At 40.3% G+C, this 25283-nt stretch overlaps 1 protein-coding gene across 7 annotated transcripts in view; it reads left to right on the top strand.

Annotated features, from left to right (window-relative positions):
• Positions 1-25283, top strand: part of SPTLC3 (serine palmitoyltransferase long chain base subunit 3) — a 203407-nt gene that overhangs the window by 20095 nt on the left and 158029 nt on the right. For all 7 annotated transcript variants that reach the window (XM_054822632.1, XM_054822627.1, XM_054822630.1 and 4 more), the window contains one exon: positions 19538-19626. The gene's annotated coding sequence lies outside the window, so the exon portion shown is untranslated. The remainder of the gene's footprint in view (positions 1-19537; positions 19627-25283) is intronic.

Here is a 25283-nt window from a genome sequence, read left to right as displayed (position 1 = left end):
GAATTATATGGGCTCGAATAATCAGTAATCTCAAATTGTTTCAAGAAGCAGTATTTGGTTAGTGCGCGTGCATGGTGGGGCACAGCTACGGCTGTCTGTGCAGCAGTCGTCCTGGGTTCTCTCCGTTTTATTGTCACCTACGGTACCACAAGTTTTGTCCGAGATCCCAGACGAGCTGAGCTTTGTGCCCTGTGCTGGGACAGGCAGAGCGGGGCTGGCTTAGCAATGCCCTGGGTGTTGTGTTGCAAAACTTTCTGGTGGGCAGCAGCTCCCTGTTTTGGGTGCCCCTTCGCAATCTTCTCGCACCCCCGCTGGGGCCATGTTGGCTTCTGGAGCACCTCTTCATGAGAGCTGCTCGCATCTCCAGCCTCTCTCCGTCGAGCAGTAGGACCCGCTTCTTCACCTTATTTTTGGTGCAGTGCCAGCAAAAGCAGCACTATTAAAACTAATTAGATAAATATATATGTATTTCGTAATCAGGCAGTTAATTATGGCTTAGGGAGCAGATGGCAGTCCCTGGCATTTAGTCTATCTATTCATAGCTGTTTTAAAGCGAAGTATATATATTGCAGCTAATTATGACTCAATACAAAATACGTAGGTAATTATGACCTTAGCCCTTGTCTCATCACATGTTATTTGTCTGAAGAGTGCAAATTGTTTTGGGACATCTGTAGGTAGAGTCCCTGTGCTAACGCCTCTCTTCTCCCTTCTCCACGGTTTGGGTGACAGTGCCTCTGACTTGTTACTGGTGTTCTTTCCTAGCAGAGCTCAGATTATCATTTACTTTTTTTTCTTTAAAAGATTATAAAATGTTTAACTCATTCTTCTTAAAATCCAGATGGGTGGTATAGAAATAAGAGCCCTACCACTGGCTCAATATGGAGATAGGAACTCTTCAAAATGTCTAAGAAACATTTGATTTCTTTCCAATGTCATCTGTAAAATTATTTTACTAACACCTGTGAAACATTACATCATCTTTTCACACACACCCCCAAGCTAGAGTTTCTGTTGGGAAAAAATATTTGCAGAAATGTAGATTAGGAAAAATTTGAAAACCAACACGGAAAATGAGGCGGCTGAGTTTTGGCTTCCAACACCCAGTGCACTCTCCATATGCTTTTTAGGGTGTTTTCCTCAGCAGGGGGGGGCCATCCTGAGCCTGGAGCATTTGTGCTCTTCGATGTCAGACTAGGAGATCAGCAGGTCTAATTTAATTTGAGAGCGTGAAGGGTGCTGATTTCACAAAAGGAGAACAAGGGAGATAGGAACGAAATGTCAGAGGGATATCAGCCTACAGGCCTGATGAGCTATGGTGGGGTTTTTTTCTCTTTAGCAAGAGAACTTCTTTAGCAAGAACTTCTACGGCATTTTGTTCCTGCTCGAATTAATGTTTTTCAGAAGGGAAGAAGGACACTTGATGGCACATCCTGAAAGAATATCATGGTTGCTGGCCTTGGTCACAAAGCTTGAAAAGACTAGAATAAATCCATAGGTGCTTACCAGATCAAAACCATGGCCACAGCGTAGAGTTTAAGTAAGGAAGAAGCTAGATTGGAGGCCACTGTTGTCTTCAACTGATGTGCTAAGACCTAGAATGATGGGATCTAAATTTTTTGAGCTTTTTTAATGGAGTCCAGGCCTGAAAGAATATATATGTGGATAATTCTGCCTATAGATGTTGCAGGTAAAATCCCTTAAGCCTTGTAGATCTGGCACTGAACAGATAAAAGAAACTATCGCAGAAACAGTTCATGAAGTTCATACTATTTTTTGATGAAATTATTCAGTCTATACCTTCCTAGGTCAATGGTATTTTTGCCTCCTGTTGCTCACTATATGTATGAAATGTTTTATTTATCCAAAAAGCTTTAGAAATTTTATAAGAGATTACATCAACTTCTGAGAAATAAAGGAAATTATTCTCTTTTCTGTTTTTATACTGTGACTGAATAAGCAGAATACTTGGGAACACGTATGTACTCCTTATATATACAGTTGTTTAGGTCCATGTGGATATATTCATATTCTGATGACAGGCTGTCATATAAATAAGAAGAATAATGGTGATTTGTCCCATGCACAGTAAATGCTGAGATCTAAACAATGAAACAACATGATTCAGTACAACGAGATGTGTTTGGTTTAGGTGTTTTGATTTCCCCCCCCCCCCCCCAAAGAACAGTAGTATTAAATTTAAAATGCTTTATTTCAAAGCGTGGACTTGAAAATGCTATTTTTCATTTAGATACTCCTGATAGAAGAATAAAAATAATTAAAAGTGGTGTTTAGCCTGTAGCTTGAAATCTTCTGGTGAAGATGGTAAAATTATATTAAAGAAGATGTTCGGTTTTTCAAAAATAGAAGGATCCTGGGGTCACGCAAGAGATTTTTGTAGTTTAAGGGTATCTAATGGTGAGTAAAATAAGAAACTGGTTCCTGAAGAAGTCCACTATGCATTGTGTCAATTAAATAAAAAAAAAAATAAGGTAAAAAAGTACAGGGAATCGCCATTGTCATAACTGCCCAAAGACCACAAAACTAAAAGCACGTTCCTTTGGCATTACTGTTGCCACAGTTTTCGGAAGACAGGTCTGTGCAGTCCCCGGCCTCCAGGGACCCCTGCGTACGAGCATCCTCCGTTAACTCAAGCTTCTCCCCATTCCTAGCGCTTTCAGAGCTCTACAGGGAGGGTGCTGCTCTCTTTCATTTTGCCCAGCTTTGTCCCTTGTAACCTTCTCGGAGGCATAGAGAAAATCAATTGAATTATGCTTGTTTTGGGGGGATTGGAGAATAATGGAAGCGGCTCTTACAGATGTGACACAAAGCCTGCATCCATTCAGCCCTGAGGCACGATGAATGGAGGTGCGAATTGATTTTGACTACACTACCTTGAGAGCCAGGACTTCGGCAGGAACCTTACAAAATAAGACAAATTGCATTCTGCGTTGTATAGAATTATATTCTTTGTTCTTTAAACATGTCTTATGCTGAATAACATCCAGGCAAGTTATGTGATTAGAGAACTCCTTGGGAATCCTGGTACTTTCTGATGTTCTGGAAGGCTGTCAGGAAATCGTAGTCTGATGCACGCTGTCAAATTTGCCTGCTGGGTGGTTTAGCAGCACATCCGACGAGGTCAGCCTTCTTCATTTCTTACCTGTTTTGCGTCATTGTGATTTATCTTTATGTTTAATTGTTTTTCTTCTTATTAAATCATAACTTAATTTTCATTTATTAAACCGGAACACTTCTGCCATCACGTACCTAAACAAAAGTGACATGAGCATTACTATGTAACCACACAATTATGCTGCAGGCTAGTAGGCACTTTACCTGTATAGGGATGCTCTGAATTCTCCTGCAATGATCAGTTACTTCACGTATCCCTAACTTTGTGATTGACTATGGTGTACATATCGACAATATTAACCTAATTTGTCTGAAGCTTTTGGCTGGTTGCCATCAATCATTTTATACTCTATAGCCTTTCTCTTTTGTCTCAGAGTTTTATAAACATCATAGAAGTACATAAATATGTATTGAAATGACTCTTATATTGAATGCATATCCCATTTACAAGCATTTGTTGTTCTCATTTTACCAAACGGATTAAGAAACATCTGGGTTAAAATACCCAGTATTCCCCAAACTATGTGATAACAGAAAGTGGGGAGAAACCCCAAATCTTGAATAATGTTATTCAGCTCCTAGCATAGCGTATCAGTTTATTGCAAAGTATATGTAATTTCTGTTAAGTTGTTTTAATGAAAGAATGATGAATGAACAAAAACTTATTTTAAAAGCAAAAACAGATGCTTCATCCACAAATTGATGTGGTGCAACTTTTAAGTCCTCTAAGTGACACTTAGAGCGTAGCAGTGAGCACTGAGGGTTTTTATAACCATGGATGATTAGAGCTGGTGAAACCATTCGCCCAGAATATGTGTATTCTGTATACATAAAAACATAAAAAAATACAAAAAAAATTTCAAGGCAATGGAAAGAAAGAGGAGCTAAGGCCCCAAATTCAAGTCCTGTGAGCATATGCAGGCTTCCAGTTCCTAGAGACACATCCTCTTGAACCCTTTTTTTCTACAACTAAAATTTGGTCCTCCTAATCTGGCACTGGACCTCGTAATTTGTTCTTCATTCATAATTGGAAATTAATCGCTATCACAGTACAAATAATAAAATTATTATACTGTAATAATCGTGTCATAAACTCCAGGAGAAGGAAGCACTTAGGAAAGAAGAGCTCTGTATGACCTCATGCAAATCAAAATTGCTGTTGAATTTAGTGCTTCTGTGGCATTGTTAATAATAATAAATGCAAAACGATGTATCCTGCTCCATCACGTAATTATACTTGACCGGGTTGAATTGATTTGCTTTCTGTTCAGTTGAGCTGAACTGACATACAAGTGACATCTCGTAAGTTTATGGCACCTGTCACTCATCCCAAATAAATGACCTTTTCAGAGATACAGAATTAATTTTCTGTTCAAAGTGAAATGCTTCTGATATGGAAGGAAACTACCTTATTCACATTAGCTTAGGAAATGCAGAATTTTTTGCCTCGATTAGAAGGCTCAAGGAATGCATAAATAATATTATATATTGAATCTTTGAAAATTTGAATGGTTTCATGAATCTTGAAGAAAGCCTATCCTCGTAATTGTGATTTGTGAGATACTTACATTCTTCCTTATCTTTGATATTGAATTGCCCAGTACTTGAGAATGCTTCCCGAGAGGGCTCTTCTGATTTGTATCAGCTCGCAAAAATTTAAAAACACAGACGTGTAGCTCTGATGTCTCTAAACATCCCTTTTATCACCATGAGCCTCCGGCTGGGAAGGCAACGCTCCCTTTAGTGGCAATCTACTCCACTCGTTTTCCACCCAAGCGCAGTCAGAGTTCGCTCTTGGTTTAAAGATGGCTATTGCAAGAGTCTATCATTTGCCAATCGTTTCAGGTAGCTTAATTGTATTCACCTAGGTAATTTCTATGCTCCTCGTTTAGCAAATGCTTTTTAAAGTTATTCTGTAAGGTTCCAGGGCGTTAGCTGCTCTAGAGGATGACAGTCTGTCCTTGCTTTGTATGCTGTGGATGCTTTGTGCTGTAACCTTCCGCTAATAAGAAAATCAATATTTTTAAGTCCCATTCTGTTACTGTGTTCAAATTCACTCTGTTTAGATGTAAATTTTTTAATCTCCTCTGGAACTAAAAGCAAGGGATGAAACCTTAGCAATTCTGTAAATGGATTTAGATCTTGAAGGATGTGACTTACAGGACAACGCATCTTGTCTCTTATGTTTAACGCTGAAAAAATATATGCACAGTATCCTGTTTGGTATTGAAATGGCACAGGCAGCAAGGACAGACTGTCACAAAGCCAGCTCCCATCTTCTCAGTGTCAGAAGCAGACAGGGAAGGAGATGGTCCCTTTGGATTTTCTGTAACAATGTGGTTCTCTGCCGCAACGTGGTTTGCTTTCTGCATGGAAGAAATCAATAGACAGCGAGGAAGGACAGTGGAAACTATTTGGGCAGCTTTAGTAGGCATTGATTCATGCAGCTTCTTTCGTCATAGCAGTCTAAAGAAAGAGCTTAATTGTTTCTGTTTGCTCTTGGTGCCAGAGCTTTCCGGATGGTGGATCGTAGTCCTATTGCAAAGAGTGTAGTGCTGAGTTATTGCCCTCCTGTTTTCTGCCTTCCTCCTCTTCACATCACTGTTATGGTCCATGTGGAGCAAGGAAACTCTGTGGGCTGATGGAGTAATATTCTGGCACCACAGGGACTGCCATCATTTTTTTTTCTCCATTATGAAAAAATTTAAAGTGGGGGCAGGCGGGAAGCGATGCTGGAATGTGTTGTTTCCCTGAGGAGAGGAAGGAGGTAGACCAGGGTGTGGGGCACAAAGCTCGGAAAAGTGTGAGCTACATGCACACCCTCTGCTTTACAACGTAGCTGTTCTGGGAGAGTATTGCTATTCTGCCAAAATCCATCCTGTCCTGACCTGGCTGTATGAACTGAGGTACCTGGTACGAACCTCTCTCTCCAATCTGTCACTCCAGAGAAGGTGTTAAAAGCTTTGCCAGCAAAGGGCAGTGCTGCCAGGTACCTGTCCATCACTTGCTTGTTCCTGTTCCCAAACCAGAACAAGTTTGCTCCAGACACTGGCAGAGAGCATCAGTAATTTAAATAGGTTTTGCTGGTGAACCATGCTCCTGTCGAAGCATTCTTGCTCAGATCCTGTCCCTTAGCCCACAGCGTGTCCCTTGGGAAGCCCGAGGTGGACTTTGCATTTGCTGTAGTGTATCTTTCCTGAAGCGGTGCAGGCAGAGGGATGTGACCCTGAACGTGGCTGGAATTACGAGATGGATTGCCTCCTCAGCCACTGTTTGTTTGTAAAGGGGAGATGACGATACCTCTCTTCTGCCTTTCTTCAAATGCTGTCAGAATTTTTGAGCATGATTTTGAAAATCCTGATGGTACAATTCATGAAAACATCACTTGTGTGTAGTTGAAAGTAAAAGGTTAATGCATTATTAAGAACCATGTAATATATTGACTATTCCGTAAGTCTCCAAGCTTATGTCTTCCTCCAGATAGCTCTTGATGCTATAAGCTATATAATTAATAACCTTTTGTCATATATTGTGTCAACCATCTATTTTAAGATTAGTTGAAATTTTCTCAAGGGAGCAATTCAAATAATATTGCAAAGAAATCACCCCTCAGCCTTCCCAGTCTTTTCCATTGATATTTAATACAAAAATAACCTTGGCTACATGATTTAACCCTTTTGGGGAGGGAGGCCTCAAAAAATGTTTCAGACAAAAAAAACCCTTTGGGTGAGTCCCATATCACCCAAAAGTACCATCAGAGCCGTACACCCTCACTAATACAAACAGTGGAGAGAAGAAAAGGCCCTGAGACAATTCTTTCTATCAGTATTAGGCTTTCAAATCATGAGTGTGAACTAGATAATAATTGGGAGGAAACTAATTTACTAGCAATTTCTATGAAGCCAGTAGTCCCTGCCTCAATGCCCATTTAACTTAGCACAGTAGGGAGCCTGAAAATATAGACAGTAAAATTCTTCTTTCATAACGGATGAATTAATTTAGCCAGCCTAGTTAATTCAAATGCAAATTATGTGTTGAAAGTGTCCATTATTTATTGCTGCATCTAAGATTGTTTTTCTGTTTCTCTCCTTAATTTCTGAAGTGCAGCAGAGAAGTGCTGAGCTACCAAACGCTCTCTTAGACACCAGCCAATTTTAGTACGCTTTCAAATGACGTTTGATTTTTATTCTCCAGTTTAAACCTAATTTTGGAATTGTTTATTTGCTTTGAGTTGTTCATGGTTTCCAGCTGTGGAGCATTTTCACTGCCAAGCGGTTCATTTTCAAGCAAGTGGTTGGATACCAGCAGGAGGAACACCTCATCCCAGCTGGATGACCACTGCCCATTGCACGCTGTGTTTTCCTTCAGGTTGGAAAGCAGCTGTGTAGTCCTGCTCTGTGTGTATGTTTGCACATGTACTTGCACATATGTGTACACGCGTGCTTAGGACTCCTCTTGGATATTTTCCTCTGGGCAATAGTATGTGGTGTCCTTCCTCCCACCAACTAATTTCACAACATGGGAACCTTTTGTGGCTGCATTTTGAGGAAGGATGACTTCCTAGCTTCACAGAAGGATGATACCCTTTCCTGGAGGTCCTGCGATTCACTGGAGGTCAGCAGTCCTGCGGTGCCAGTGCCAGACTGACCCCCTGCCTCTCATTCCCCCAGGCACCGTCCATACAAGACCATCCACAGGAACAAACATCTTATTTGAGGAAAGCATGAGAAAATGAAAGAAAGGACAGAACAAAAGAAAAGAATGGGATATAGAAGGAAGATGTCTTATTGTGGTATTTCTAGGGCTGTGTTTATTTCTATTGTGTATCTCTACTTCTTTGAGAATATTGCACCATAAAGATGGAGTAGAGGACAGCTCTCATTTACCAGTGTCCCCTTCAGAGCAGAGGTTTCCGTTTGTGTCGTAGGAAGGTGGCATCGTTTAAACCATCAGCTGGTTGCTCAGGGGGGATCCATTGCAAACCTCTTACAAAAAATGCTGGAGGACTCACACCAAAAATTGATGGCAGCCAAGTAGGAAATAAGCTGCAATTTTGTAGAAAGTAGATCATGATTAAAGTGTTTTGTATTTAACAGCACGGAAAGTCCATTTCCATTCACACCGCAATCATAATTTTCTTTTCCATGTATAAGGGGGGAAATGCTGTGGTTTTTTCACCTGGTCAGACAGATGAAACAGAATGGCCAGACACCCTTGCAAGGACTGTCAAATTATTTCTTTTCACGTGAAGAACATGTTTTGCTAGACATGGCTCTCCATTTACCATTTTTCCTTCAACATTCTCCAAAATCTGTGCTTAAAATGGATGAGGGAAGCGCTATGATCCCTTCCCTTACACAGGTAATAAATGATTCTTCATTTAAGATCCTGAATAAAACTTTCAATCTCACTGGCTTCCCCAGCTGGAGATGCCAAAATCCTAAGGGCCAATCTGGAGCTATGCTCTGTGAGCCCTCTGAAAAGCAAGCTGGAGAAGAGCACCTAAAATACGATTTATTTTTCCCCAGTTACGTTCCTTTGAGTGGGCACAGCCTTTCCTTTTAAACAGTATCTTTATACCTTGTGCATGTCATCCAGATTAGACGATGAGGGTCAAGCTGGGCACGTTACGTTGCTCTGCTCGATGTCCTCTCTAGCCCTTGTCTTAGATATGTTTCCTCAAAGTCAATGTTAGGCTGCTATTTCTATTCTGCTTGCAAGCATTAGGAAAGTATTCAGTCTTAAACACACATCTGGGAGAGCAGGATATGAAAGAAAAGAAGACTGAGAGTGTTGTTTTGTGCTCTTCAGGTACTCTGACATTTCCAAATGTCTTGGATATTGTGGGCTCTTGGAATTTAATTGCAAAAACACCATTGATGGTAACAGGAAGTTGTTATATTCCTTAGTGTTCATTTTCTAGCCATCTCTTAAACTGGCTCATAATTGTATTCCTACAATGCATATAAAGAAAAATGATCCTAAATATTCACAGTCTTTTCTTCCTCTATTCTGAACTTTCTTGTTTATAAAATATTAAAAAAATACTGTAGTTTCTAAGAAAGGATTTAGTCCAGGTTTAAATTTTCTTATTTAGGCTTTATACTCTAACAGCAGCCTTGCAGAAACACTACAGATCCTTAAAAATTTAATAACTGTAATCTATATCAATTTTAGCTCAGCACATTGTTTGCAGAAATGTATCATCTGTTGCTTGCAGCTTTAGCTCAGCTGGTGAAGCACAAGGCAGAGAGAAGCACACAGAAAGAAAGGCGGCTGTCGTTCAGCCATCTGAAGGCTTGTCTGTGTACGGGGATACTTAGCAAGAGGTACCCCTAAATCATTTCCTATGCAGAGATCTCTTAGTTCACGACAGGGCAAAGAAGCAATGGCTCTTTCTGTTTCAATTTGGGCCAAGTTCAAAGGCACTCTTATTCCAAAATAAATATCTTAATTTAGGTGGAATAGTTGCTGCAATTTAAATTGATGTGCTACCTCAAACCGAATTAATTTTCAAGTGTAGACAAGCTTTAAGCACTCAGAGGATGACTTTTAATTAGTACAGCTGACAGCACCACCACAGAGCTGGTTTATCTTAATGACAGAAGCTAAAATTCATTGAGTTTTCTGAGCAGCATAAGAAAATGCAAATAAGACAATACCCCTTAAAGGGCATGTGACTACCCCGTCGTTGTTATTACTGATGTGATTTTTTATTTATAATCCCATCGGTTTCCCCTCATTATTGTCTGTGTCGGCTGCGTTCCCAACATGGCACCATACCCAAATATTTGAGTGGTACAGCAGCGCCTCTCCGCGAGGATGGCAGAAGGTGACGCTGTAGCTGGGAACGATGTGCAGCTGCGGCCCTGAGCAATCCTGTAGGGATTTGCACCATGTCTACGCAAGATGGTGCAGCCATACGCCAAGCAGCACGGTACCTGCAGTCAGCGCGGCCTTGTCCCTCAGAACACATGTATTTCTGAAAGATAAGTATGTTACCTTGGAGGATTTGTGTCATGTTAATGTATCAACTTCCCTCAGCTAGGGAAATGAGCAAAATAAGCTTGTCTTTGCCCTCAGCGGGCAACGCGGTCTCGGACGTCTTTGTTTTTTGTGTTAATCAGCAACCGGGAGCTGGTTTACTCAGCAGCCTGAAAACCAGAGTGGCTGCAGTGAGGCAGGGAAGTACAAGGGTGAAGAGCACTCGCAGCTGCAGCAAAAGCAGGTCATCACCCCAGACTGGAGATTAAAAGCTGCTGGCAACTTTCTGCAGCTCGGAAACAGAGCTTTTCTCTTTAATTCCTTATCTGTATCTGCACAGTGACTTTTTTTCTCTTCTGGTTGTAGGCAACAGTTCTTGGGTACAAAAAGCCATCAATAAATATAGTACCAGGTATTTTTTTATTTAGTTAGATGCGGTTTCTTACTGACATTTCCCTACCTCCCCTGTATTCCGTTTCACTCTCAGGACTGCTGTTAAAGCCAGCATCAAACTTCTGGAGCTGGCCCAGCTCCAGGGAATACCGAGGCCAGAAGAAAAATCTATTTTGGGGGTGAGAAGAAGAGAGATGTAGAGGAAACAAAGTCAGTTTGTTATTAAAAAAAGGGGGGGGGAAGGTAGAAGGGGATAATGTGTTTATGTTTAACAATGATTTTATTACAAATGTGATGTACAGTGGCAGTATGTTAAATTTCCTAGTCAACAGGGGACAATACAGAACAATTTGTGGCAAAAGGAAACAGATGCAATTCTGTCTGCAGCTTCACACATCTGCTCTGCAAGCCAGCGCTCCTCCTATAATTCTCTAGGAGGGATCCAATAAAAATGATATAAAATTTTATTGTGTTAGTGGCACTAGTTATTAGAGTAAGGAGCCAGAAAGCTTATCCCGGGGCTGAACCTTTCCTGTCTTTTAATGCAGAGTAAATGACAAGGCTGTTGCTGGTAACAGCCGTACTACAGTTGGAAAAAAGGTAGAAGTCATTTTGGAGGGCTTAGCAGGCTGGAATGGGTGGCTCAAAATCAGAGTGGCAAAGCTAATAAAAGAGTGAGAGGCAAAGATGCATCAGGAATGATGGAAACAAAATGTTGAGATGGTATTTAAATAAAATTTTAAAAAAAGGAAAACCCTAAAGTTATAGAAGAAATCTGTGTGATGTATCTGCCCCTGCCCTACTGTTTGATGCTGTCAGAGTTTAAATCAGCGTTACGTTGCCCCAAACTATGCTCCTTTCAATATAACTGATAAACAGATGTCTGGCATAGAAAAGAACCCTAGAACTTCACACCCAAATGCTTCTCTGCACAGGAGCACAGAGGAAACCTTCCTGGCTTACAGAGTAGATGAAATTATAATTTTTCCATATAGACTTTTATTCTGCATTTGAACAGTGCTAACTTGGGAACTGAAGCAGAGTGAACTGAGGCAAAATAAATACCAGCAGTCTAATGTGGTAGTCAGCAGACTCTAAATGCAGTTTAAGTGATCTCCCTTAAATTTTAAACTTTGGTTTGTTTGGATTAAATCTCCCAAGCGTCCCTTTGTGGGTAGACCCCGTGCACACTTTCAGGTGCAGTTGCAGGACAGTGCGTTGTTCCTGGGTAAGCCATAGTCGATAGAGGGAAGCGAGATGTTTCCCAGTGTTACAGGGATGCTGGCCCTGACCCGTCATTTCTGTTTCATCATGAGCCGTAACCCCAGATTATTTCCACAATACACTATCTACAGATGGCAGTCTGGCCCAAACAGGGAGAAAAAGGATTTACTTCCTGGCAGAAACGTGGCGCAGCAATCCACCACTTAATCCACAAGAGCTAGTGCATCAGAGAGGCAGCCATCGAAGAGCAATTATAGCACGCGGGAACTGAGGGGTAAACGCTCAATAGCATTAGTTATTCACAGAGGCAAGCAAGAGGGATGTATACTTCATCTCTGCAGAATTTTTTTTCTTGTGATTGCTGAACTTTCAGACCGCGTTTATAAAGTCATTTCTTCAGAGCATAGCTGCTCTGCACTTTCCAGGGTGCCCCGGGTCAGGCAGCTAAAACAGAGCTCACAAAGTCCTCGCCCTCTTTTAAAGCCTTGGCCTTCACCTTGCAACCTCAGGCAAGGGAGTCCATCTAACCAAGTCCAGCTCCCCTGAGCGCCGAGCAGTGGCCCGGCAGCCTCTCCTCAGCACAGTCACCCCTCGTGGGGGCCATGTCCTCAGCCCGGGAGGAGGTTTTTGCCAGTTCTCTGAGGTATTTTTCTGCCTGCCATCAACCCCAGGGTAGCAGATCTTAAAGGGGGATGGAAACAGGGACAGCAGAGGGAGGGAAAGAGGGAGCTGCCATGCCGGGGCGGGGGGGCCGAGGTGTGAGGAAGCTTTGCTGTGAAGGGCTGCCAGCCTGACAGAAAATGGCCGCCATCTCCTCACATTACCTCATGTTGCCTCGCCCCCTCCAGAGCCTTCACCACTCATTTTGGGTCATATCTTCACAAACTAAAGCAGCAAGTTTTGCTATTTTTGCGTGCTACGGCTTTTCCTGGTGTTTAAGAAATCCCAGGTGACAGGACCTGCTTTTATTGAGGCATTTGGTGTGGCAGACTTGGGAGTGACCAGCATTGTTCCCTCTCTCCTGCTTTCCCTGGGTGCTTACAGACCTGAGGTGCTCAATAAAAAACTTCTTGGGCAGCCTAAGCACAGGCCTTAGCCGTGTCTTTGAATATGTTATTTTTATTAGCAGGGTCCTTTATCTGCAGAAAAGGAAGTTCAAAGCACTGACTGAACAATCCCTCTCACCTCAGTGAGGACACTGCAGTAGGAACAACACGTTTTCCTTTCTGGTCACGTATCCTTCATGAAATGTAAATAAATACTAGGCTATGAAGCATGTGCTTTCATAGAATATGATGTTATTTAGAAATTGAAAGACTCTTGCTATGTAAAGCAATGGATAGATTTTCTTTTTTTTTTCCCCTCTAGCAAAACACATTGCACTTAATCCCATCAGGTTTGTTAAAGCAGTGTGAATATATGTTAGAGACAGTCAAACCAGTTTAGCTTATGTTTAAGCTAGTTTTGTTTATTGGATTATGATAAATTCAGATAATAGAAATACTAAAAAATTAGAATTTATTTTACTCTGGAAGGTTATTGCATTTGAAAATAAATCCACACTAAAAGATGACAAATGTTAAACTTGTATCCAGAACCAAAGCTCAAAAAATCTTCAGACAGGAATGTCCAAATACTACCTTTTAGGACTTTAACCTGGAATTATTTAACATTTTTCAAATAAAAATTAATTTCTGTTTGCAGAACCACATGAAACATTATATCCTGGTTTACATTACCGAATTGCTGCAGTGACCTGTGGGAAGTGTAGTTTCTCTCTGCAGGCTGAGCTGTTTTGCCAGACAATTGCATGTTAGTAGTATAATGATACTAATATTTTGACTCTGTCTCACAAACCAAACATTGCAATATCAGTTTACTTAACCTGAGGCAAAATATTTTCATCTCACTTCCTAAATGAAACCCAAACATTTTTGAAAGGGCACAGCTTTTCCTTCCAAGAATCTCTTTTCCAACACAAATGTATTTCAGTGGAACACTCCTGAGCCATTTCAACTTCCAACCACAATTTTAAAAAGCATGATGTTTTACAACCTTGCTTGCTAGATAACACCAAACCTTTCTGCGTGTTTTTCTGAATAAACAAACCATTAGTTAGAGCTGTAATACAGAAAGCAAACCTTTCAACATTGACCTTTTACTGGCCAGTTAGAACATGTTTGAGGAAATGTTTTGCCAGGTAAATACATTATTGATTATTTTAGAATAAAATGAGCCAAGAGGATAACTAGGCAAATAAAATGGGTCAATATTTAAGAACAGTTTTATGAGTTCTGTAGAACTGCACAGGAAAAAGCCAATGGCAACGAGATTGTGGTAGCAAATATACTTAACAAATGTGGTGTTGCCAATGATGTTGTGACCCATTCCCTTATCTTCTCAGCATACTGCACAATAAAGTAAGATAATCTGCTGGCATGGCCCCTGGAAACCAGCTGGCTTGACAGGCTACGTGAAGAAACACAGAACTTACATGAGAATGACAGAGAATGGGGCCAAATTCTTTACTGCTTAAGGATTTGAGTCTTAAAACAGCAAAAAAATTGGGCCATTGGAATCTTAAATTTTTAAACTTTGCACTCCAGCTCAACATTTCAGACAGCTCATGTTATCAACGCAGCAACCTGAGACTGGGATTTGGCCTACTCTGACAAAGGATCTATTTGCTAATTGCTGAGGATGATCCAACTGGAGCACTTGGATGCCCTCAGCACACCAGGGTACACAGCCTATTCAGAAATCTGGAATAGATTTCTGGAAGGCCGTAGATTCAGATAAACATAATAGGCATAATTTTCAGCTAGCATAAACTTCTGTAACCCTACTTAAGTGAGAATAACTGAGTCCATGGATTTATATGAGGTGATGATTGTTGATTTTCACTTTGTGTTAGAAATTAAGCTGAAAAATTGGGTTAATAATTCTGACCGTGTCTTTTTTCCCCCTTCAGCTCCCATTCACTCATTCCTGGCTGAGCAAATGTTTTCCTTGATTAAAGGACTGCAGACAGTGTCAGAACAAAACGCACTTTTTGCATATTTGCTTTACCTACAATGCTGAAATCACTCTTGTGTCAGTTTTCTGGTATTTTTTCATGGTTCAAAGACCCCCTAAAAATACTTGAATAGGGCATCTTGCAGAAATCCTGTTAGCAGAAAGCAGTGTAATGAACAAGCCTGTTTTGGAAACCATGAAGTGCTATCATCCGTAAGAGCAATCCTGAATAAACTGTCTGAAAGCCTGAAGCCCAGACTGTTCTTTGTGGACTTGTGGGTAATTGCCAGAATGAAGAACATGCATATATTAAATTAAAGGTATGATATTTAAATTTTTTTTTTTTTACTAAGTTAAATGTATTAAATCCCCTACTTGCTTCACTTACTGTCAGCATAAGGCTTCAGGCATCCTTGTAATGTAATAACTGATGGAGTTATACACACGGCCATTGTTCTGTGGCAGGTGACAGCAGAGCTTTGCATTAATATTGGGCTATTATTAATAACATTAATATATTCACTTGTAGAGACAAGTGAACCTTACAGAAGGGTTATTATTTTTGAATTGTGTAGTCTGGCTATTTTCTATACTTCATTGACTAATGCCACTTTTGGAAACAGCTGGCCATGGGTGCGTCACCTGTAAAAACAAACATGTTATGGTTGTATTAAGTTCAACTCTTGTTTTTCTCTGCTTGGGTTCTGAACCATGGATGCTACCACAAGACAGATTAATAACCAGGGAATTAACAGCAAATACATTGTGCATGTGTGCTGCAGATGATACGGCTGATCTTTAGGAGATGACAAAATAAACTAATTTATGCTTCAAGAGTAGCAAAATGGCCTGATAGACCTGCAAAACTTTCCACCCTGTTTCATAGAATCATGCTGTAATCAGTAAGCATGTTAAATTATATTATCTACAATATGAGGTAATATTGCAGGAGCCTGGTGGCTTATGCAAACCGCAAATCACTACCCCGGTAAAAAAGCTTTGCAAAGACAGACCATAAAAGTCACCCAAACTGAGAGAAGCGATGGAGAGGGCTGTGCTTTTAAATAAAGAGTAGCTCATATCACAAGCCAGCGGGCTGAGAATAAACAATTTACAATTTTAAATCACTAGTTTTTTCTAGGTGATAATTCTCTTTGTATCAATCCGTCACTATGAGACAGAGAACTTTAATTCGCAGAATATTTATGCACTAATGTTTTACACCAAGTATACTAAGGACACGAAGGAGAGTTTTCAAAAGCATCAGACTGATCTAAGCTAAGGCAACTCACAATCACAAGCCTTTGTAGGAGCTTTTGAAAAATCACAGCCAAAGGGGTTGGGTTTGTTTTGTTTTGCTCTAAGCACAGGCAGGAGCACGGACCTGCTGGGGTGTGTAGGAGGTGTCTCCTGAGCACATTATTGGAGTGTATCTCAGAGGTGGCCATGGTGGCTGCCTGGTTCTGGTGCCAGGGTGCCCTACCCTGCAAAGGATGCAGCTTCTGGTCACCTTGTGTGACCTGGGGACAGCCCCAGGCCTTCCCTCCGGCCGACCCACCTGTCTCTGGATTTGGTTCCCAGTCAGTACAATGACGTACCTCTATGGTTATTAGTGTCCACCAGGATGGGCACTGGTATAGAAACCAGAGAGACAGATGGATATTTTGAGTAGCACACTGGAGAATGAGACACAAGTGGTGAGCCTGGTGCTTCTGGGGGTGTGTGCTTTAGAGACAGGACATTTAGTTCCGACAAATGATTTGCCAAATGTTTCTTATAAATCCCCTATCTAAAATTGTAAGATCTGTCAAAGTTCCCTGGGATTTATAGCAGCCTAATAACCAAAATAAATGACTGCATTAGCACAGAGAGAACATGCATGGGGTGATTAATAGATTTTTCTCAAAGTCATAGATAAAAATGAACAGCAGAGGAAAGGGAAACCTTCATATTAACTCTGTGGGAGCTCCTGTATTAATTGGCAAATAATCAGGTACAGCTGCTAATAATCATGCAGTTCTTTAAACCAAAACACACAGCACTGCCAATACAGCCTTAAGACCTAGGGATTAGAGAATATGCAAATATTTGGAATTCAGGTTGCTGGATGAAAGTCACGTTTTTCTTATAAGCTTACAGATTGCTGATCCTGGGTTCTGGTTATGTCAAGATGTAACAATGTGGGATTCCCTCATGTCATAAAACCATCTCTTCCCCTACTTGTAGATCACTGAATAATATCTGTTAGAAGATACTTTTTTTTTTCTCCTGTGTCCCGTATCTTGATCATACCAGTCTTCAGAGCACCCAGTCTTCCTGACGGGACTTTCTGCAGATACTTTGTGGGAACTCCTTTTACTCCATATTGTTGTTCTCTGGAGCTTGCCACAGCCACCACTGGGTCACACAACATGAGGCAAGTTCAAATAAGAAAGTGAACTTAAGAAAGCAAATTGATTGTATAGCAACAAAGAATTGAGCTCTTGATTACAACCTTGGAAGTAGTTACAGACGCAGCAAAAAAATCCCCAAACATTTCGGAAACCTACAGTGATTCTAACAACAACCTCTTGTTCTAGCTGTTGCTTAGGGTTTTTCCTCTTGGATATCAAAGTCAAAGGGCCAGTTCAGCAGAATTCTCCCTCCATAGAACTGGCTTTCTGAGAAGGCTATCATCCTGGGGTTTCCATTAACTTTAATACTCAAGGGTTTTCTCGTTGCTATTGAATGCAAACAAAGCTTCAAAGCCCTTTCTCAAGGACTTCTCTGTTTCTTTACTCACTTGGGGTCTCTTGCCCTCCTGCAGTCTTGATGTGGCTGTTGCATGTTCACATAAGCGTTAATGAGGTATCCTTAACACGAAGCGTGACAGCTCTGCTTTGTGGAGAGGGGTGCTGGAGTGCTGAGCTTTTCCTGTTTAGAAGGTCAGCTGAATTGTCTTTAGTGTTTATGTAATGTTTTGTTAATCCCATGAGTCTGCTTGTGCAACTTTTATGTCTTTTGGCTTTGTGGCACTTTTACAGTGACCATGCAAGCCATTTTGCTACATGCTAGTTATTTTAGAGTTTGTTTTGCCAAGCAGAGATATCCCAGGGTTTGTCTTATGTTGCTTTAAGAATGGCCTTTGGGACACATGAAACATCTTTTCTTGCAATCAAAACTGTGACAGTTTTCATGTGTGTCTTTACAAAGCTAATCAGCACCTGCATTTGCTTCTTCTCTCCAAAATACTGTTCTCTGTCTTGGCCTAGATGTTCCTTTTAGGAATATTCATAAATGTAATATGAATTAAGTGTGAGAGGTGTGCTCTCTTCTCTTATATGAGGTGCTTCTGTCTGTTCATGTCTGCAGCCTGCTGACTTTATGATCTTCCCCACCCCCCAAAAAAAAGGAAAGGATAAAAGAGTAAATACAGACACTTGTGTAAAAGCTAGTGCTGGGTGTTGCCTGGCGTCTAATAGCTGTCAGAGCCAAGTTAGTGAAGCTGCTCTGGAGACACAGGTGATTGGTAAATAGGGACCTCAGAAACAGGAAAAAGCATGAAAGGCAGATTAACTTAGTTCAGAAGAGAAGGTAAAGGTGAAACAGTTAGTGAGGTGTGGATTAAGTTCTTGAGTTAATCTCTGCTGGGTTTATTTGTTGCTGCCTTTTTTTGCCATGATGATGATAAAGTTTCTTTCCTCTTTTTTTTTTTTTAAATGTACTTGTTTTCTTCTTAGGCTGATCCTATGATTTGCCTTTTCTGATAGAAGTGTGAAGGGTTTGTGTGGGGGTTTTGTAATTTTTGTTCCAAATGTGTTATTTTCTTGAGTAGAACTTGTCCTATTTTGTGCATTTCAAAAACACAAGCACAATAGAGAGTGTGCAGAGTGAAATTAAAATTGGTATGAGGTAGGTCTTGCAGAATATTACACTGATGTTTCCTATCACCTATGGCTGTTGTTTTGTGCTTCTTTACAACCTCTTTTAGACCAAATAGGGACTGGACAAATCCTTACAGCTTGAAAAATATGCTTGGAAACCTCTTCTGCTTTTACCAGAAATTATGTGTACACTTGATTCTGTTTTTCAATGTGCTGAATATGCAATTTCCTCTTTAAAATATGCAGTAGTTTTTTATCTGTCTGTGTAGTGATTCTACAGGGGGCTTTTTTTTTTTTTTCCTTTTCTAAAGCAGCAAACAGGAAAATGGCTTTTTACTGGAATGAAAAATAAATATGAGGAAAAGAATACAAAGCTGGGAAAACCTGGGGAGAATGGGAATAGGGTGTAAGAGAGTTACTGAAAACTCCAAAGAAAGGAGTGTGTGTGGGAAACTGTTCTAAATTCATAATTACACTATAAACTCCGCCTCAAGAGTTTCTTGTATTTTGTAAAATGTTTTTCCCTAGGTTGTACTTTAAGCTTATAGAATTTATGTTGATTTCTCAGTTTTGAAAAGTGCCATGCTAAATAAATATGAACTACCAAAACCAGGGCACAAATCAACTCTGGGGTACTGCTGGCGATCTCATTTACAGTAAAGCCAAGTATTGGGCTATTTGTATATATTCTTTGTGTATCTCCCTCTTTATTTAGCATGTAGTCAGCATTAAAAATAACCTTTCGCTATATGTGAAGACCAAGAAGTGATCAATATTTGTTGTGGGTTTGGTTTGGTTTTTTTTTCCCAAAGATCAAAAACATAATAGCATTATTCCTTCATGTTTTTATTTTTAGGAACTTTATTCTGTGTTGTTGGGAAAAAAAATAAATCCCTAAATATTGCTTCTTTTTGCTATTTTAGAATTAACAAGGACTTAAAGCGTGACTGCTTTTGGGGTTTTTGGATACTTCTGAAGATGTACACTGGGAGTTGCCATGCCTTTTCTGAAGGTACAAATAGTTACTATGCTTTCTTTGGGGTAGAGGGAGAACCAGTGAGCTTTAGCTGATGCTAAAAGGTTTCCCTGAGTCCATGGCTTGTGTGCATCCAAGTTTTTCTGTATGAAAAAGGGCTGTAATTGCTCAAAAGATCAGATTTGGTGTCATCCTGAAGAAAATAGGCCTTTTTACCTCTTTGAACTGCACGAGCAGTTTTGAAAGTATCTTAATATTACTGTGATGAAATATACTGCAATTGAAGTAGAACCATTTAAACTAAGAATGAAAGGGTTTGTTCCCAATCACTTAATATACTTTTACTTGCTAAAGGTATATGACATGGTTAAGATATAGACAATGCTATGAAGAGATGAGGAGCTTGGTGCATTTAAGACGTTCATAATTCATATCTCTCAGAAGTGCACTCAAAAATAGAAAGCATACTGAAGACAGTTAATTTCAGTCCTGTCATAGGATCTTGGGGTAGCAATATTGAACATTAAAGCAATAGATATGAAATAAACCCAAAACTTCATTGGAAGCAACTGAAATAGATGATTTTGTTCAGCATGTTTTTCCTGCCAAACGTTCCAAGTCTTCTGCTGGAATGTATGTCTTGTGGGTCAGACCCTTGGGTAACTCTGATAGAGATCCTTGGTATTTCTGGTATCCTCGGGTTCTGGGACTCCAATAAGTTGCAACTTTATTTTTCTAGTAGAAAAATGTGTAAATTATAATAATTTACATGAATTGTATGCAAATTGTATGTTTGCTTATGCCCTGGCCCCTTTGCAAATGTAGAAGCATAGCTGTTGTGTCTATTCACAGACAGCTTTGCTGTTTCAAACTGTCCTTTATGCCTGCAAGGGAAGATTTGAAGTATAAGACATGAGATTTTCTCTGACTGATACTGCAGGATGATTATTATTTTCCTGTAATTTTAAGTCTCATTACCCTCTTCCTGCTATGGCTTTCTCTCCAAAAGGAGCCTTGAAATGAGTTTGTGTTCTACATGCACTTTTCTGTAAGCCGTGAAAGAGGAACCTTTCCATTTGGTCTGTCCTCATCTTGCTACCCAGAAAGTGTTTTTCTGATTAAACTTTGAATCATCGTAACAGAGAAAGATAAATTATACCTTTCTTATGCCTGTCCCTGAAAACCTTGGTATAAATCCACCTGGGGAGAGAAGAAAGTCTTGTCTCCATTGCTGCAAGTGCTGGCTGTGACAGGAAGCCAATGAGGTTAGCTGTTGCTTGCCATCCTAAAGCCTTTTCTTTGTGTATGTCCTTCTACTAAGTCAAGCTGGGGTCATGCAGAGGTGCATGAGTGTGTGAGGAGCTGGGAGGGGCCCTCAAGTGTCACACAGAAACTCTGGGCTCACCTCGGACGAGAAGCAGAATGAAATCTCTAACACTGGGTGACTTCATTCTGGGAATAAGGTTGTGAAGAGATAAAAATGCTGCATGTCACATATTGAAAGGAAGCCTCTTTGCGTCTGCAGCTTCAGCCTGGGAAATGATGAAACGATGGTGATAAACGTACAGCTCATGGGGAGACCCAAATACAAAGCCTGTAAGCCGAAATTATAGACTGCTGGTCAGGTACCTATGGCATATAAAATAAGTGTGTATGGTTTTATAAGAGTTTCTGAAAGATGTGCTGAACAGAGATATTTTCTTAATGGTAGGAAAATGGCAAAGCAACTTTTTCTCTTTGCTTTTGCTTTCTTCTTCTTGTCTCGGTTCCACCTCATCTAACACTTTCCTTTTGTTAATCACTCGGACAGCACTGTTTTCCTAGCCCCTACCAACCTGTAAGTGTCTCTTTCTTTCCACCTGCTTCCTTAAAGATTAGTTTCATGTTATGATCCACCAAAGTAACCCATCTAACACCTAGCTGCAGAGATTGCAGTAGCAGTTTCACATTGCCGACAAAATCCCATCAAAGCCGGAAATTGTTTTCCTTATGTGAGTGGCAAGGCAATTACCAAGCTGAGTGACATGGGTAGAGGAGTGCATTTACACTAGAAGCTATTCCTATGGCAGAAACTTCTGGCAGGAAAGCAGTGACTGACTGACATCCTTTGGCTTATTATTATGGGCCTTGTGTAAATGAAGTAGAAGCAATGACTGTTACTGCATTTCTAATCAACAAAGTGTTATGCCAGTAATTAAGTTTCAACTGACTCGCATCTCCTTTCTAGGCATTAATTGGAGGAAGATATGCAGATTGCTGGTTAATAATAGAACAGTTATAGTTCTATAATCATTTTCTTCATGTTCATCAATTTGTTTGATTGCTTGTGTGGCAAACATTTGATCTTGCATGTGTCTATTTAGCCATCAGACTGTTTTATAAACCTCATTGTTTATCAAGTTAGTGACATCTTAACATGCTGCAACTTGCAGAGCCTAATAGCAACAAATGTAGAACTTCATTTTGCAAAATAGATGGAGCGAGGCCTTTCAAAGAAAGCTCCAGATTGTCCAAACCACATATGGATGTCAGAGATGGGAACAGTGTGAGCTGTATGCTGAACCTATTTTAAACTCCCACTCATGATTTCCAAATGCAGCACTTTGTCAGAGAGCAGGCATAGAGAATTTTGGGAAGTATAGCGTTCATGTAAATAAAGGCTCTGGAAATCTGGTTTGGCAAAAGTGTTAATAATTATTATATTACCTGTTGTGATTTAACTCCAGCCAACAACTAAGCCCCACACAGTACCCTGGTGGGATGGGGGAGAGAATCAGAAGAGTAAAAATGAAAAAACTTGTGGGTTGAGATAAAGACAGTTTGATAGGTAAAGCAAAAGCTGTGCACACAAGCAAAGCAAAGAATTCATTCAGCACTTCCCATTGGCAGGCAGGTGTTCAGCCATCCGCAGGAAAGCAGGGCTCCATCACGCACAACAGTTACTTGGGAAAACAAATGCCATCGCTCTGAACATCCTCCCCCTTTCTTCTTCTTCCCCCAGCTTTATATGCTGAGCATGATGTCATATGGTATGAAATACCCCTTTGGTTAGTTGGGGTCAGCTGTCCTGGCTGTGTCCCCTCCCAACTTCTTGTGCACCCTGAGTCTACTCGCTGGTTGGGTGGTGTTGAAGAGCAGAAAAGGCCTTGACTCTATGTAAGCACTGCTCAGCAGTAACTAAAACATCCCTGCGTTATCAATGCAGTTTCCAGCACAAATTCAAACCATAGCCCCATGCTAGCTACTATCAAGAAAATTAACTATATCCCAGCCAAAACCAGCCTACCATTTATGGAGGTGCAACTAAAACTGGAACCTAATGGATAGGTAAAATTAGATTATGGCTAACTGCAGAACATATTTATAATATTTACTGCCCAAAGAGGCCAAAAAGTTTGCAAAGGTATTTTCATTGTTTTGTAAATGGTGATATAGGGCTCTGGGAGGGGAGGAAATACCCATGTATTACATAGTGGCAGGTGCATGCTTCATCTAATGACCCACGTGAGCTATTTTGTGGCACTTGTGGCCACAAAAGACAAATCTGAATGAATTTTCCCATACCTTTCAGTAGGTGTTGCTTACAGGAGATCAGCTCTACACTAGCGTAGATTTCAGTCTGTTCCGTGCCCACTCGTTTGCAGCTGTCTGGAATATACCATCTGGCCCTGTATTAACAATTTGTCAAGCCTGTTGTTGAACTAAGAACCAAACATGTATCCCCTATGCCTGGACTTCAGTCGTATATCAGCCCTCTGTCCTCAGGATTTCTCTAAAGTGTGTTCTACTCCCTCTTTTCCAGCAGACTAAATATAAAGTATTCAGGCAGAAGGAGAGTCAACCAATCTTTTTATAAAATAAACTGTATTATTAGGCTTAGCTAAGCTACTTTCTTACACCTCCTGGGGAAAGAGAAAACTGCTTGGGAACAATCATAGCGTAGGAGTGTGAACAAAGAATTCAGCAGAAATCCAGATGTATGTTTTATTTATACTAAAGTGAAATACTGTTTCTTATAACAACTGATTTCAGGTTTATACATGAAGCCTCTAGACAGCTCTTTATTCACTGGGTAACCATCATGCACAGGAGTTAGCTGGTTTGAAGTTTTGTGTCTTTGTGATTGCATAGGCTTGCTGAGTGCTGCCCTCCAGCCTCCTTATCTAGCGGGGGGGAAAAAAGGAACTTCCTTAATTCTGTTTTTCCCCTTGTTACATCTTTATACAAATGAAGGTCCATAAACTTGCAGCTTGTTTTTGATCAGTTCTTTGCAATATTGCTTTGAAAAAACTATCAAGTAGCTCTGGAGAGAAAGCTGGCCTTGAAGTAAAAACCCTTGATGCTGTGTTGGTGTCTACTTTTTCCTACTCCCCGTTTCTTTGACTTTTCAGCAAGTAGCTTAATTTTATACTTGAATTGCTGCTGAAATTCAGACCGTTGGGGGCAAAGTCTGGATATACCACATTAAGCAATGGTTTGGGCCTCTTCCTTGAAAACTGGCTGCTTGCCAGTAGCTCACAGCCAAATTTGCAGCTGATGTAAGCACCTGCTGACATTCTTCTTCCTTTTGGAGGTACTCTGGATGGTATGGAAAAGAAAATCTGACCGCCTGATGTAAGGGAGAATCCCTTGTGCATTGATAATCCAGAAGTAACACCTTTCAAAAACCAAAGTCCGTTTCCATGTCCTTCTGCATCCACGGTTTTGGACACCTCCTTCTGCACTGATGTGTAGCACTTCTGTGTGCTCAGATGGCAATCAGAGATTGCATGTGATTAGAGATACATGTGTTTCATGTGTGTGTTGCTCTCTGCAAACACTCGTTGGGCATGGTGCAAGAAAGCAGATGTATAGAAAAAATGTGAACTACAAACAACATCTTGGGCTCCCAAAAAGAAATGCATATGTCAACTATCCTTCAAATACTTGAAATAGACTTGAGAGACGTGATTTTATTTTTTCAATATTATTTAATCTTTAATTAAGGAAAATTATGAGAACCTCCAAACTACCTTTGAAAAGGCTTCCCAATATAGCATGCTCCTTACTGAAACTTGGTTTGAAATTGCTTCTTGTTCTCTATGGAAATTTGATTTCTGAGTATACTAACTGGACATGAAGGTTTGAGTTTGTAACTATCTCTCTGCAATAACATCTGTGTCACATTAATAAAAATACTGTCAGTAAAATATAAAAACTAACATACTAAAGGATTTATGTACTCTTACAGTATTTGAATGAGGAAGAAGAAATGAATGAGAAATGAGGAAGAGGAAAAACGTGCTTTTGAATGAGTTGATAGGAAGAATGTGCATCTTGGACTTTGGAAAGGAATCTTTTCTGCTGTAATTCAAGTCTCTTCCTTCTCTGATCCACCATTCTGGACTCATCCTTTTTGCAGGTGTCCTTTGAATGCTTGAAGAGCATCTTCCCCCTCAATTTTTTTTTTTTTTCTTGAGGTTCATCAAATCCAGTTCTGTAGCTTATGTTTTCCAGGTCTCTGATTATTTTCCTAACTCTCCTCTGCACTCTCTCCAATTGAGCTATACATGTCTCCACATAAACAAACTCAGAAATGTGATATTTGAAATTGAAGCTGCCAAGACTGGTTGCAAAAATATTTGAATCAGAATTCTATCTATACAGAGACTTAAATTACTGCATGGGTAAAACTGGTGCATTTGTCTAAGAGT

The sequence above is a fragment of the Grus americana genome, chromosome 3 (genome assembly GCF_028858705.1).
Source record: "Grus americana isolate bGruAme1 chromosome 3, bGruAme1.mat, whole genome shotgun sequence".
Classification (NCBI taxonomy): Eukaryota; Metazoa; Chordata; class Aves; order Gruiformes; family Gruidae; genus Grus; species Grus americana.
The sequence above is the reverse complement of the archived record's forward strand: the minus strand, read 5'-3'. Positions and strand labels throughout refer to the sequence as shown.